General features: G+C 38.2%; 1 pseudogene; it reads right to left on the bottom strand.

The window, feature by feature from the left end:
• Positions 1-17183, bottom strand: part of LOC109675357 (cytochrome P450 2B1-like) — a 135892-nt pseudogene that overhangs the window by 101260 nt on the left and 17449 nt on the right.

The following is a 17183-nucleotide window of genomic DNA, read 5'->3' as shown; positions in this document are numbered from 1 at the left end:
CCATCTATTACAGTCTTCTACAACTTCTCTCCTTAGTGATTTATAGTTTTCACAATAGAGGTCCTTAATTAAAATCTTTGTTTAATGCTCTGGATATCTACCCAAAGAACGTTAAGCCAAAATACAATAGACACACATGTACACGCATGTACATCACAACACCATTCACAACAGCCAATTATGCAAACAACCCAACTGAAGAATGCATCAAGAAATTGTGGTATATATACACAATGAAGTTTTAATCAGCCATAAGTAATAATGACATGTGGTTTGATGGTAAATGGATTTGATTGGAGGACATCATATTAAGGGAAGTAAGAAGGCTCAAAAGGACAAAGGCTGCATGTTTTCTCTTATACGTGGAAGACAGATCTAAAAGATAAACATATATGCAGAAGCAGCATACACAAACACATATGAAGAGCATGTTAGTAATAGTGGAACTATTCTATGGAACTTGGGGAAGAGGGAAAGTAAATGAGAATGATAGAACATCAATTATATTGTAAAACATAGCATCTGTGATGGTAGAGAATACAAAGATGTGTATTAAAAGCTGTTGTAAAGGGGGTTGGGAGGTAAAGGAGTAAGGCAGAGTAATGGAAGCCCAAAATAAAGTATACCCACAATCATTGTACATTGAGAAATCCCTTTGAACATCAACTTAAGTATTAATAATGAAAGAAAGGACTGTAAAATATGCACAGAGTTGGGAGGGGAAAGTGGATGTGGGAGGATGAATGAAGGAGATTAAGAGCAGGGTATATGGTTGATGGACTTCCTGTACTTATACAAAACAGAACAAAGAAACCTCCTGCAATTGCTTTAAGTGGGGTGGGAAAGTGTTGAAGGGGGGAAAGTGTTGAAGGGGAGAAAGGCAGGGGGTGATCTAACCAATGTACAATATAAGCCTAATCAGAATTGTCACTATGAATCCCTTTAGTATAACAAATATATCCTCATAAAATATTTTTAATAATCTGTGTTTGTTAGGCTTTTTTTTCTTTTTGTGAGGCTATTGTGAATGGGTTTGTTTTCATAAATTTTTTCAGTAGGTTCACTGTGGTGTATACAAAAGTTAATGATTTTATATGCTAAAAATATAAGTTATAAAAAAGAAATAAGAATCCATAAAACAGTTCAATAAGAGCATTTGAATGGAGACCAATTTCTGTTCTTATATAGAGCATTGCTGTGGTTAAATATGAAATGGTCTCCACGGGCTAATGTATTAAGAATCTGATGGGGAAAAAAGTTGATATGAACCTGGTTCTCTAACTCTCTGGGCACTACACTGGTTTACCCACCATGGCCCTCCATCCAGGGTCTCCAGGGTCTCCAGGCTCTCCCAACATCAGGAGCTAACCCAGTAAACTCCACCAGATCCTCTTTCAGCACTATGGACAGTACCATCTTGATGGGTTAATAACCCTTGTTGTATTTGCTAAAATTTTGGATAGCACCCCTGCTATCTCTTGTCCCTAAATTTCTGCATTTTTTATCTCCTGTGCATATTATCCAGCAAGATTGAATTAACGGTCATGTGTACTACTATGTGTATGTAATCCCAGCTAAAGAGAAGGCAGAAAGTAGAAAGAAATAGATCCAAGACCATGCAAGAGATACTTCTAGAAAAATAAAGCAAGAAGGGCTGGGAGCATGGCTCAAGAGGTAGAATCCTTTCTCAGCAGCACAAAGCCCTGAATTCAAACCCACTACTGACAAAATATGAAAATATGTGATTACCACTGAAAAATTATTCCTCTTCATGAAGCCCTTAATATCCAGCATTGTCCATGTGGTATAGCCAAGAGTTTACAGCAAATGTATCCATGACTGGGCCACAGTTTGTGCTGCATCTTGTGGATTGCAGCCTCAGTGAAGCAGGAGGGAACCCCGAGAGCTGCATCTCAAAGCCTGGTAAAGTATGTAGGTCTTCACAGGTGTTCATGGCACATTTCAGGTACATTAAACATCTCTTCCAGGGATGATTTGTACAATTCAAGGTCTGAGAAATAACCATGTGGAATAAATTGAGGTTGATGTGATTTTTTTCTTTGTTTTTGTACATTTCAGAACAGACTCTTCATTAACTTAGTCTCCAGTGGACTATAATCAGCACAGTTCTGTGCTCAAGCATGAAATTAACATTGCATAAGTGATATGTACATTTTAGACTTGAGCTGCCAAGATGCTCAGGTTGTGCATCACAGAATGGTCTGATCTAGCTAACATGATTGGTAAGCAGGCACTCTGCCACTAGTCTGCAAGTCCATCCTTTATTACTTTCTAGTTTATTTAAAAACTAGCAAAAATGATAGTTATATCTACTTGAATAGAAAAAATTAAAATGACTTATCCAGCCCTTGGTACAAAGCAGGCACTAAATAACACATCATTTATTTCTTTGTCCTGTGTGTGTGTGTGTATGTGTGTTTTACTTTATCTCCATCATCAAGTCACTCTCCATTTTCATTCCCATCATTTCTCCACTCTCTTTCCTTCCCCCTCACACTATCTTTGACTTCATATATGTATTTTTTCATCTTTCACCCAGGGTCCTCATTCTTTTCCACCCACTGTTTGATGTGGACAAGGAGAGAAAGTCACACAGAAGAGTCTCACAGAGAAGAAAGGCACTGCTTACCCATGGAGAATGGAATAAAGGCTTCCAGCTTCCTGAAGTTACCCTCTGCATTGAGGAAGTGCCCAGGGTAGAAGATGTTTGGCTTCTGAAAATAATGTGGATCACGGACAGAGCTCATGACAGGATAAATGGTGGTGTCCTAAGGGGTCATCAAAACCAAGAGGACATCAACAAGGCGTGGCTGAATCCATTATGTTACATCCACAACTGATAATGAACTTTACCTACTATCTGGATCTGCAATTAGTGGCTAAAACATAAAAAATAATTCTGCCCTGTTCCATTAATAGTCCTGAGCCCTCTAGAGATATCTACTGACCACCCTGATCCCTCTTTCTGTAAGACTCTATGGACTTCTCTATGTTCCTTCAGCCATAGGTCCTCATCAGCCTTAACAGAGAACTTAAAGAATACAACTCAAGTTCCAGGTCCAGAATCAAATTTGATGAATCAGTGCCCATTGAAGGATTTGATAACATGAATATCATCCCTAGATATATCCAATTCAGGAACATATGCCACCATTGGGGGAATGAATTAGAACCATATGCATTAACCTAAAGATATCCAACTGCTAGATTATAAAGAGGGACAGGGGAGTGGCTCAAGTGGTAGAGCACCTCAGGGCTCTGAGTTCAAGCACCAGTGCAATGAAAAAAAGCTTTGAAATGTAAATTATAATTGGGGAACCACACAGATGCATAAAATAAGAAACAAGTTGTAAACTAGGTAGGTATGAGCATGAAGACATACTTAGAAAAGAGGTATTACACACTCTACACACAAGTATGAACTGACATTAGTGTATGTGTATATTATGGGGTGTTTGATCATGGGAACTCAAAGGAAAAGTAATGATCATACTGTAAACACCTTCTCATGAAAGAGGAAGGTGAGGAAATAGAATTTAAAAGAGAAAAGACACCCAGGCACGATGGCTAAAGCTTGTTATCCCAGCTACATGGAAGGTGGAGATTGGGAGAATCACAGTTGGAGGCCACCCTGGGCAAAAACTTACAAAGCACCAATAAAAAAAACAGGCATGGTGGTACACACCTATCATTCCTCAACTTGGGAGAGAAGGGAAGCTAGAAAGTTAAGGAGGTACGATATGAGACTGGTGAGTTGAGGGCCCAAACTCCAGGAGGCTTCATCAGAGATTGTATTCAGATCTCCAAATTCTCCCCTTCTCCAAGCATTTCCCCACCCCTAACTGGTAAAGGAGTACAAGCCTCTGAACAGACACCATTCCAGAGTCAGGTTTCAGACCAGAATGACACGTAGTGGACTGAAAAACTTGGATGCTGATGGAGGAGGGAAAATTGTTCAGAACAGAATTAGAAAATTCTGTATTTTTCCTCTTGTTTTGTTGTTGTAAAGTTTTGGATATTTGGATTTTTTTTATTCATCTCTCATATTATTTCTGTATATCTGAGTTGAGTAATTTTGTACTCTCATCCATATTCTCTTCTGTTCTGCTCTTTCTCCCTTCCTTTTATTTGCAGTCACCACAAAAACCTGCCCTTCAGAATTCAGTCTAAAACTATATCTTCTCCTTCCCTCTTCTATTACCCATCCCCATTGACACATTTCTCCCATTGATATTAGAACTGCTCTCTGCTCATATTTTCTCTCTTTTTTGGTGACACTGGGATTTGAACTTAGGGCCTCATAATTGCTAGGTATGTGTTCTATCACTTGAGCCCCTCCATCAGACTTTGTGTTTTCACCCATGTCTGTTTACACACTTGAAAATATTCTTTATTACTTATTTTTAAGCTGGTGAAAAGATTTCCAGCTCATCTTTGTTTTGTTTATGTTTGTTTGTCTGTCTCCTCAATTTTATACATTTTGTGTGCCTCTTCTCTCCCTCCACACGATATTAACTAGATCTATTATACCTATCTCAACTTCACTTTCTCATTAATCTGTTCTATTAAGTGTAGCCACCATATCATTCTGTACTGTAAAATCATATCCCAGCCACTTATCACCCTTATTACTTTGGGTGAGGAAAATTGAACTTTGCTCCAATATAGCTCTAAGGATACTGGAGCAATTGAACTGATTGATTTTCTTTCAGGATTGTTTTGATTTCAGGGCTGCAATTTATCAGCCATGATAGCTTAAGCAGCTAAACTTTCTTTCCTTATGTGGAGTAAGAGGTGGCACCCAGCATCTTAACAACTGAAAGTAAATGTTTGACTACTGATCCACAGATCCCCAGTCTAAAGACAATAAAATATACCACAAGCAAGCCACTACACAGTCCTAAACAATCTTTATGAAATCCCCAACTAAAAGCACACAAGACATTGAAACCTCTAACAAAAATGACCCTGGATATATAAATCCCAATGTAGAAACAATGAGATAACAAGGCAACAGATATTCCTCATAAGCCAAAAACTGCATAATAAAGGAGATAAACAATAATGAAGGGGAAGAAATCATTGAACACAAATACAATCAATGAGTGCAAAAAAAAACCAATGACAAGAATGATCATGAAATTGAAGCAAATATATATAAGTAACTGTGTGAACTCAAAGAGGAAACAAATAGCTAACTAGATTCAAAGAGAATTCAAACATGAATGAAATATTGGAGACAATGCAGGATATGAAAGATGAATTCAATACAGCTATAGAAATCCCAAAAAATCAAAATGAAATCTTGGGAATGAACATTTCAATATTCCACAAAAACCTCAGTCAAAAGTCTTACTAACAGGGTGGAGCAGGATGAAAAGACCATATATCAAAGATTGAAAGTAAAGTAGAGGATTTAGATTAATAAATCAAAAACCAAAAGACACCAGAAATACAGCAAAATGACTGAAAATAATACATAGCATTCAGTATTTGGCTTAAATTTCTCCAACCAAAAGACATAGGATGGTTTGTTGAAATAAAAAGCAAGACCCTTCCCTTTGTTTTGGTTACAAGAAATGCATCTCACTGACAAAGAAAAACACTGGCTTAGAGTGAAAGTGTAGAAAACTATTTTATTAGCAAAGGTACCCCAAAAGCAGTAAGTAGCTATACTGCTATCTCACAAAGAAGACTTCAGATCAAAATAAGACAAAAGAGACAAGGAAGATCACCTCATATTCACAAAGGGAGCAAGCCATCAAGAGGAAATAACAATTCTAAACCTATGTGCACCAAACACCACTGCACCCAACTTCATTAATTAAAAAAAAACACTACTGGAATAAAAAGCACAGATAGACTCCAACAATAGAATGAGACTTCAATATGCCACTTTTTCCAATCCACGGATCATCTAGACTAGACAAAAAAAGTCAACAAAGAAACACAGAATTGATTGGCATGATAGAACAAATGGACCTGACAGACATCCACAGAATATTTCATCCAGGCACAACACAATATACATTCTTCTCAGTGTTCATGAAAATTTCTCCAAAATAGAATGCCTAAGCTTGAACTATAAGAAAGTTGAAATAATTCCCTGTATTCTTTCAGAACACAATGAAATAAACAACAGCAAAAGAAAATACATAAAATATTCAAACACATGGAGACTGAACAATGCATTGATGCATGACAATGGGTCATTAAAGAACTAGGTGGAGAAATCAAAAAGTTCCTAGTATCTAATGAAACTGTTCCTACAACAACCTATAGGACATAGAAAAGGCAGTTCTAAGAGGAAAGTTTATAGCTATGGCACTTATACCAAAAAACAGATTTTAAATAGCCTAATGATGCACCTCAAGTTTCTAGAAACACACAAATAAGCCAATTCCTAAATGAGCAGATGGAAAGAAATAATAAAAATTAATGCAGAAATTAATGAAATAGGGACAAAATATACGAAGGAAAAATGAAACAATATTTGGATCATCAAAATGATAAATAAGATTGTTAAACCCTTAGATTCTGGTTATCAGTCTCTTATCAGATAAGTAGTTTGCAAAGATTTTCTTCCATTCTGTGGGCTATCTCTTGAGTCTGGTGACTGTTTCATTTGTTGTGCAGAAGCTCTTTAATTTGATGCACTCCCATTTGTTCATTGTTTCTTTAGATGCTGCTACTGAGAGTGCAAGTTAGTACAACCACTATGGAAAGCAGTATGAAGATTCCTCAAAAAACTAGAGATAGAACTGCCATAGGGTCCAGTGATACTGCTCCTGGGCATCTATCCAAAAGAACGTAAGACAAGATATAGTAGAGACACCTGTACACCAATGTTCATCACAGCACTGTTCACAATAGCCAAGCTCTGGAAACAAACCAGATGTCCTACAACAGAAAAATGGATCGTGAAATTGCAGTACATATACACAATGGAGTATTACTAAACTATAAGGAATAACGATGTGGGGTTTGATGGTAAATGGATGTATTGAAGGACGTCATGTTAAGTGAATTTAGCCAGGATTAGAAACACAAAAGATGCATGTTTTCTCTCATACATGGAAGATAGACCCAAAGATAAACATATACACAAAATAGGCATGATCATACACAAACTCAGATGTACAACATGTTTGTAACATTGGAACTGCTCTATGGAACTTGAGGAAAGAGGGAAAAGATAAAAGAATGATAGAGCATCAGTAATATTGCATACCATGTGATGTAAAGATAGAGGATAAAGGGATGTGTATTGAAAACTGTTGACAAACAGTAGATGGGAGGTAAAGGAGTAAGGGAGAGTATTAGAAGGGATTGAACAAACCAAAGTAAAGCTCATTCACAGGGTGCATATATTGAGACACCCCTTTGAACATCAACCTATATATTAATGATAAAAATCAGGACTGCAAAACAGGCACAGTGTGTGTAGTGGGAAACTAGTGGGATGAGAGAGGGTGAAGGATGGTGATTAAGGTGACAGTATATGGTTGATGATCTTCATATACCTATATGAAACAAAACTATAAAACCTCTTGGAATTGTTCAAAAGGGGTAGGGATTTGGCTGAGGGGGAGAGAAGATGGGTGAAATGCAAATAATGTACTATTTTAAGTCTAATCAGAAATGTCACTACAAATCCCCACTGTATAATGAATATATCTTAATTAAAATTAAAATTAAATGATTGATAAACCCTTAACCAATCTGACCAGAAGAAGAGGAAGTATTCAAATTAATAAAATGGAAAAGGAAAAAGGTACATTACAACAAATCCTATGAAATCCAGATCAGGAGAGAATACTTTGAAATAAACTGAAAACTCTAGAAAAAAATAAACAAAAAAACTGAACCAACAAGATGTAAACCACTTAAATACATCTGTAGCAAGCAATGAGATTGAAGCAGTGATAAACTACCAACATCCTCAGGACCTGATGGATTCACTGCCAAATTCTTTAAGTCTTTTCATGAAGAACTAACACTAATATTGCTCAATCTCTTCTATAAAATGGAAATGGAAGAAACATTACCAAACTCATTCAATGAAGCCACTATTATACTCATTCATAAAAAGAATAAAAACACAATGAAAAAGAGAATTATAGACTAGTCTCTTTAATGAACACAGATGGAAAACTTCTAATAAAATACTTGCAAACCAAATTCAACAACATATCAAAATGATCATGCACATTCACAATATCCATGAACAGGTATGCAAGCATAGTTCAACATGCTTAAATCAATAAATGTCATACAACATATGAACAGAATTAGAAAAAAACAAAAAAACATGATCATCTCAATTGATGTAGAAAAATCTTTTCACAAAATTCAACATCCTTTCATGAAAAAAGCTCTGAAGAAACTAGGAATATAAGGAAGGCACTTCAACATAATAAAAGCCAAAGCCAACATAATACTAAATGGAGAAAAACAAAACCATTTCCTCTAAACACAGGAATGAGATAGGGCTTCCAGTCCCTCTACTCCTATTCAGTAGAGTACTGGAATTCCTAGCCAGAAAAATAAGGCAAGAAAAAGAAATAAAAGGAATTCGCATAGGGAAGGAAGAAGTCAAATTATTCATATTTGCAAATGATATGATTTTATATGTAGAAGAACCTAAAGATGACACAAAAAAACTAGATCTAACACTTTGAGAAATACAGCAAGATGTCAAATCAAGAAAAAAATCGGCAAGTTTTCTGTATAGCAACAATGACCAGTTGAGAAACAAATCAGGAAAACAATTCCAGTCAAAGTAGTCACCCCTCAAAAATGCCTAGGAATAAACCCAACACAGCAGAAAAAAGACCTCTAAAATGAAATCTACAAAACCTTTCAGAAAGAAGCTGAAGAAGATCCCAGAATTGAAAGCCCTACCATGTTCATGGATGGCAGCATTAATATGGGGAAAATTACTAACCTACCAAAAACATTGTACAGGTTCAATGAAATGCTCACTAAAATTCCAATACCATTTTTCAAAGAAATACTTAAATCAATTACATGATTCATATGAATAATAAAAGACCCCAAAAAATCAAAAGTAATTCTGAGAAAAAGAGACATCATGATATTGGACTTCAAATTATACCACAGAGCCAAAGTAACAAAACAGCAAGGCACAAAAATAGGCATAAAAAACAATGGAACAAAATAGAAGAGCCATATATAAAAGTACACATATACAGTCACCTGATCTGTGACAAAGAAGCCAAAAACAGACACGAGAAAAGACATGCTCTTCAGCAATGGTGCTGAGCAAACTGTTCTATCTATATACAGAACACTGAAACAAGTGCGATCTCTTCTCTGTTCAAAAAACAAGTTGAAAGAGGCCACGAATAGCCAAGGCAATACTCAGTAAAAAGAACAACGCTAGAGGTATCATGATAACCGATTTCAAGCTATATTACAAAGCAATAACAATAAAAACAGCATGGTACTGGCACAAAAATAGACATGAAGACCAGTGGAACAGAATAGAGGACCCAGATATGAAGCCACACAATTATAACCAATTTGTCTTTGACAAAGGTGCTAAAAATATATGATGGAGAAAAGATAGCCTTTTCAACAAAAACTGCTGGGAAAACTGGTTAGCAGTCTGCAAAAAACTGAAACTAGATCTGCATTTATCACCCTATACCAATATTAACTCAAAATTGATCAAGGATCTTAATATCAGACCCCAAACTCTAAAGTTGGTACAGGAAAGAGTAGGAAATACTCTGGAATTAATAGGTATAGGCAAGAACTTTCTCAATGGAACCCCAGCAGCTCAGCAACTAAGAGATAGCATAGATAAATGGGACTTCATAAAACTAAAAAGCTTCTGCTCAACAAAAGAAATGGTCTCTAAACTAAAGAGACCACCCACGGAGTGGGAGAAAATATTTGCCAGCTACACATCAGACAAAGGACTGATAAGCAGAATATATAGGGAACTCAAAAGACTAAATTCTCCCAAAAATAATGAACCAATAAAGAAATGGACAAGTGAACTAAACAGAACTTTCTCAAAAGAAGAAATTCAAATGGCTAAAAAACACATGACAAAATGCTCACCATCCCTAGCAATAAAGGAAATGCAAATTAAAGCCACACTAAGATTCCACCTCATCCCTGTTAGAATAGCCATCATTAGCAACACCACTAACAACAGGTGTTGGTGAGGATGCGGGAAAAAAGGAACCCTCTTACACTGCTGGTGGGAATGCAAACTAGTACAACCACTCTGGAAAAAAATTTGGAGGCTACCTAAAAATCTAAACACAGATCTACCATATGATCCAGCAATACCACTCTTGGGGATATACCCAAAAGACTGTGACACAGGTTACTCCGGAGGCACCTGCACACCCATGTTTATTGCGGCACTATTCACAATAGCCAAGTTATGGAAACAGCCAAAATGCCCCACTACTGACGAATGGATTAAGAAAATGTGGTATTTATACACAACGGAATTTTAAGCAGCCATGAAGAAGAATGAAAGTTATCATTCGCTGGTAAGTGGATGGAATTGGAGAACATCATTCTGAGTGAGGTTAGCCTGGCCCAAAAAAACAAAAATCGTATGTTCTCCCTCATATGTGGACATTAGATCAAGGGCAAACACAACAAGGGGATTGGACTTTGAGCATATGATAAAACGAGAACACACAAGGATGGTATGTGGATAGGTAAGACACCCAAAAAACTACATAGCATTTTTTGCCCTCAACACAGAGAAACTAAAGCAGATACTTTAAAGCAACTGAGGGCAATAAGGAGAAGGGGAGCAGGAACTAGAGAAAAGTTTGTTTGCGAAGAATTAACATAGAAGTTAACACACATGTACAGGAAATCAATGCATGTCAACTCCCTGTATAGCTATTCTTATCTCAACTAGCAAAAACCCTTGGTCCTTCTTATAATTACTTATACTCTCTCTTCAACAAAATTAGAGATAAGGGCAGAATACTTTCTGCCTGGTAGTGAGGGGTAAGGGGTGGGTAAGGGAGGGAGTGGGTGGGTAAGGAAGGGGGCAGGGGGAAGGGGGGAGAAATGACCCAAACAATGTATGCACATATGAATAAAATAAAAATTAAAAAATAAATAAATAAAGTAAATCATACAATAAAAATCCTGCTGAGGTCCTGAAAACAAAAATCAAGTTGAAACATAAGACCTAGGAACTAATACAGAAACCTTAAAGTGACAGAGGTCAACACGAGAAGGGGATCAGGAACCAGTGTAAAGATCAGTTAGAGATAAATCAGCTTGGGTTGTAACACATTTGTACATGGAAGCAATGCTAAGAATCTCTCTGTTAGCTACCCTTAACTCAACTAGCAAAAATGCTTTGTCTTTCTTATTACGTTTCTCTTCAACAAAATTAAAGATAAGGGAAGAACAGGTTCTGCCTGGAAGCTAAGGGGGAGAGGGTGCAGGCAGGGACATGGGGGAGAAATGGCCCAAACAATGTACATACGTGTGACTAAATGAGTAAATAAAAGAAACATAAGATCTGAAAATTTGGAGCTACCACTTCAAAAAAATGGAAAAACTCTGGAAGATATACACATATGAGTATTATTTTCTTAACAGGACTCCAATTGTCCAAGAAATAAGAATTGTCAAATGGAACTGCATAAAATTAAAAAGTTTCTTCACATAATAAAAAAACAGTTACCAGAATCAAGAAACAACCCACAGAATAGGTCCAAGTCTTTCCCCACTATTCAACAAATAAAGGGTTAATATCCAGAATATACCAAGAGCAAAAAAAAAAGGAAAACTAAACAGCAAAGAACAAATCATTCAATTAGTGATAAATGGGCAAACACATTATGCTCAACTGTCTTTTAACGGTTCTCACTGACAGAAATTCAAGTGGCTAATATACATATGAATAAATGTTCAGCATCCTTAGCTGTGAAGGAAATTCAAATAAAAACTCACTAATATTGCATCTCACTCCAGTCAGATTGTCAATCATCAAGAAAACAATCAACAACAAATGCTGGTGAGGACGTGGTAGGGAAAGGAACCCTCATACACTCTTGATGGGATGTACACTGGTACAACCACTATGGAACTCAGTATGGATTTTCCTTAAAAATGTAAAAATGGACTTACCTTATGAGACAGCTACTGTTGGACATGTATCCAAGGAGTGCAAATCAATATATAAGAGAGATACCTGCATAACCATGTTTATTGCAGTACTGTTCATAATTGTCAAACTGGGAATCAGCCAAAGTTTCCAACAACCAATACATGGATAAGGAAAATGTGGTATATTTTGCATAAAGTAAGATTTTTATAAAGATAAGAAAAATTTTACTCAGCCATAAAGAAAACTGAAAATATGTCATTTGCCAGAAATGTGTGGAACTGGAGATCATCATGATGACTGAGGTAAGCCAAGCTCAAAATACAAATGTCAGGGCTGGTGGAGAGACTCAAGTGGTAGAGCACATGCCTAGCATGCTTGAGATCCTGAGTTTGAACCCTACTTCCACCAGGAAAAATCACCTGTTCTTTGCTAACTTGTGGAACCTAGACCTACAATGATGATTCATGAGGATGAAATTGGATGGTCTGAGGGAGATTAATGGGAGGAGGAGAAGCAGGTAAAGGATACTGAGGGGTGAAGAGGACTGAACTATATATATACATATATATATATTTGAACATGGTACAATGAAACCCACCTAATGATGAAAATGGAGGAGTGAATTGTTCAAAGTACAATGTACACATGTGTAGAATCACCACAATGACACTCACACAATATTATTTATGAGTGTTTATTCAAAATTTTAACACAACTATTTTAAAAAGAAGTAATAAGCAAGGGAAAAAGTGCTGAGGCGAGGAGGGCTCAAGAGTGGAACAGTGCCTGCCTGAATTCAAACCTCAGTACCTCCAGAAAAAAACCAAAGAGAAAGCTCCATCATACAATAAGTTTCAGTAAGTATACAGTCCTTTTTTTGGCAAAAGAAAATCTAACATCTGATAAAATAAAAGAAAGGAGAAAACTTTTACATATTTCTAAATTCTCCCTCTGTCCCATAAAGATCTGGAAATAGAATCTTCTTGTACTACAGTGACAGAAAACTAAACAAAAAGCAACCTTCAGGCTAACGGAAGTCCTCATAACTCCTTAGTAAGGTGTGGGTTTGTTGCTCTCTCTTAAAGAAGCATCAGGAATAAGGTTCGATGCATTTTTTTTGTAGAAAACTTTTGTCTTATTTTTCCATTCTAATTATGAAAGGAGTTTATTTCAGTGAAGATGGGCATGTCAAAACATTCAACATTGAAAGCAACCCCCTTTTGGTGGCACCAGGGTTTGACCTAAAGACCTCAAAACTTGCTAGGCAAGCTAGCTACCATTTCAGCCACACCCTTACCCTTACTTTTCAGTTATTTTTCAGGTTTTGCCCAGGGCTGATCTCAGACCAAGATCTTACTACTTACTGTACTATGTCACTGGGATCACAGATTCACGTCACCATGTCCACCTTATCGGTTGACACTGGCTCTTGCTAACATTGTGCCCAAGCTTGTCTGGAACTGTGATATTCCCTATCTCTGCCTCCCAAGTAGCGACTTAAAGACTTGAGCCACCACTCCTGTCCTCACTCCTACCCTTTTTTAATTGAAAAGTGTGGGTGGAATTGATGTCCTTTTTCTTTCTCTGACCTGCAATGTTATCTTAGATAACTCACTTCCCCTCTCAGCATCTTAAGTTCATTATCTAGAAATAAGGAGGTTTTTATTACATGGCTTCCCCAATATTGGTCTTCAGATCAAGACCACAAAAATCAGTCAAGGATCCTTGAAGTTTGTTATAAATCAACTTGGCATGGTAACTGAAGCTTCTAATCCTAGCTACTGAGGAGATAGAAATGGGGAGGTTCACAGTTTGAGTTCAGCCTGGGCAAAAAGATCATGATACCCCATCTCAATCAATGACTGGGTGCAGTGACCCACACCAGTCATCTCCAGCTGCATGGGGAACCATGAATATGACTATTAAGGTCCAGGCTGGACTGAGCATAAAGCAAGATTCTACCTCAAAAACAATCAAAAAGAAAATGCTGGCAGAGATATCAAGTGGTAACGTGTCTGTCCAGTAAGCATGAGGCCCCGAGTTCATCCCCCAACATGACCAAAAACTGTCATAATCGAATTCCAGTTTTCATAATATCATCCAAATCATCAAGTTACTTCTCAATTTCAAAGTGTTCTTTCAAGACTCATGTGCGTTTTGTACACTGCAAAATCCTTTGCCAAGTTAATGCTTTGTGATTGGAAATGCTTTACAAACATGTTTTGAAGTTGCAAAATATGTCAGAATGCAAGTGTACCTTCTAAACAACATTTTAGAGAAAATATTTTACAAACTGTAAAGTGCCTAGTCAATGTCAAAGAGTTGCTCATGGTTAATATTAATAACCAATTATAAACCTCCCTGGGTGTGGAGTTTTTCTTTTTCCTCATTGATCAGGGCAAAAGTTCTGTTTTCATCTTACAGCATGGGTTCCATCATCCTGAATAACTGCCCTCCCCATACGCCATAGGCCATGCTCACCTAAGACAACCAGGTGCTTAAGGAGGATCAAGAGTGCGAAGCTGAGGGTGGTGCTGGAGGTCTCAGTGCCAGCAAAGAACAGTGAGAGCACCGTGTGGATGAAATTCTTATGGTAAAATTCACTTTCACGAACAAATTTCTCCTGTGGGTGACAATGCACGATCCTTAAAGGCTCTCCTTCCCTTTAAGATTTCCAGTCTATGGGTTGAAACTTGTCTACCCACACCCACCCCCACACCCATGTTGCTCTCTACCAATTGTTCCTTTCCCTGATTTTCTCCTTCTTCTACTCAAAGTCAACAAAGTAGCAATAAAGTGGGCTCTGGAGACATACTTCCTGTGTTCTGAGTCAATCCCTACTGTTACATACCTGTGTACCTTTGGGCAAGGAACTTAACCACTCTGTGCCTTAGTTCCTCATCTGGGGTCTCCAATGTTATGAATGTAAGTATTAAATAAATGCAAGTGTTTAATTTTTATTGTTGTTCTTAGCTTCTCTGTCCTCAGGTATCTTTGCTTTCCTGGCTGATTCTTCCACTTGTTTATTCAGGGGAGATAATGAAAATATTTCACAACTATAAAGGCTCTTGCCAGACCAGTCACAAAAGATTTGACCTGGGACCAATGACAACAGAAATGGGCCTCTGGCCCATCAGAACCAGTGGAAGGAGCTGGGCATACTGGCTCAGCCTATAATCCATGAGCATCCTTAGGTAGGAGGATTGTGTTCTGAAGCTGGCTCTGAGCAAAAACATGATACCCGAACTACAGCAAAAGAAAGGGCAGGGGCATGGCTCAAGTGGTAATGCACCTGCCTCACAAGCGTAAGGCCAAGAGGAAGGAGGGGGAGCAGAAGAATGATCTTAGGGTTGTTAACTCTCTAGTTGCCATCTCTTGGCTGACACTACTGGGTCAACTGAGAAAGGAACAGGGCAGGGGACATAGGTGGGGACACTGCCTCTCTTACCAATCTGTAAGGCTGGATTCATACTTAAACAACACACACATCTGTACCGTAACACACTATCTCAATGTCAGCATGGTGTCCTGCAAGCTCTTTCCCGCCCACTCCCAATCCGACCTGGTCCTTGCCTTGTCCATGCGGATCAAAAAGGAATCGATGAAATCCCTTGGGGCACTGAGATCCAGCGTTTGCTGGTACTTCTCAATGGACTCAACGATAAAACCTGCCAGTTCTTCACTGTTCCTGTATATTTGAGTGTGAGGGCCAGGAAAGAACTTCAGGATGCCCAAAAGGAGTTCAAACACCTAGGGAGAGGCAAGGAAGACCCCACAACCTGTTCTACTCTCCCTGGGATGATCCTGAAGGTGCAGCGCTTCTTCTGGTGATTGTGAGCTTGTGCACTGCACAAAACAGCAGCATCTCAAGGGTACCATGTACACTTGAAGAATATACCTCCCAGGAGAGAATATACCACACACACACAGTGCTACATGCACAGCCACAATTACATTGGAGAAGCTCCATTTCTAACCACTCCATTTTTGAATGTCAAAATCCCTGACTTGACATCTCACCTGGAGAGTGTAGGAAAGAGTTACACTATTGATGACATGTGTATCTCAGAGTTCAGGATATGTGCGTGAAAGAGAGTGAGGCATGTGTGCACATGTGCCTGAAACCAGGATTTGGAGAGCTCCCCAGTGCTCTGCAACAGTGAGCCAGTGTGAACAGAATTTTTCCTGAGGAAGAATTATTTTCTATGTCCCTTTGCAAAGTCACTGTGCCAAGTCACCAGTCCCTTCCCAGCTCCACCTACCCCACTTCTTAGGCAATTGTGGAATCTTTGAGCTCACCCAGCTGTAGAAACTGCTTAAGATATCAGAGCAATCCTTCAGTATATTTATCAGCTGTAGGAATTTGGGGTCCTGGTAAGTAAACCACTCACCAAAGATGATGGAGCACATGATGTTGGCCATCATGGAATGAAAGAGGAGGGTGGGGTCAAGATAGGCCCCTGGGGACAAAAAGCCCATTGTGGAGGTCTAGGTGCCCCTGCCTTGTCCTTTTGGTGACTCTCACTTGGACACTGCTCTATCCACTGTTTGGATGGTTTCTCTGTCTCGAGCCCTGCCCATCTCTCACTGGGCCTGTGTGTCTATGCTGACCTTTCTGCATATCTCCCTCACTCTGTTTCTTGTTCTTTAGGTTTCTTCTCTTTTGGTCTGACTTTTTTCATCCATCTCTCTCTCTTTCCCTCTCTCTCTCTCTCTGGTCTTCTTTCTAGCTCTTTCTTTGAGATTCTGTCCCTTCTCTCTTCATGCCCCCATCTGTCATCTGTTCCTCTTTGTGTCACCCTTGACTCTCTTTACCTTTTTTATTGCTAGACTGTTCTAGAAGTTTCCATTTCTAGATCTTTGTATTCTCAGCTTTTCCCTGTCTTGCCTGCATATACCTTATTCTCTCCCTTTTTCAATCTCCTTCTCCTTCTCCTTCTGTCCCTGAACTCAGAACTGCATCTCTATAACTCTGCCTCTTCCTTTCTATCAGTAATGCTCTACCTCTTTATATCCTCATCTGGATAAACCTCTG

The sequence above is a fragment of the Castor canadensis genome, chromosome 16 (assembly GCF_047511655.1).
Source record: "Castor canadensis chromosome 16, mCasCan1.hap1v2, whole genome shotgun sequence".
Lineage (NCBI taxonomy): Eukaryota > Metazoa > Chordata > Mammalia > Rodentia > Castoridae > Castor > Castor canadensis.
Note: the sequence above shows the minus strand (reverse complement) of the source record. Positions and strands in the feature narration are given on the sequence as shown.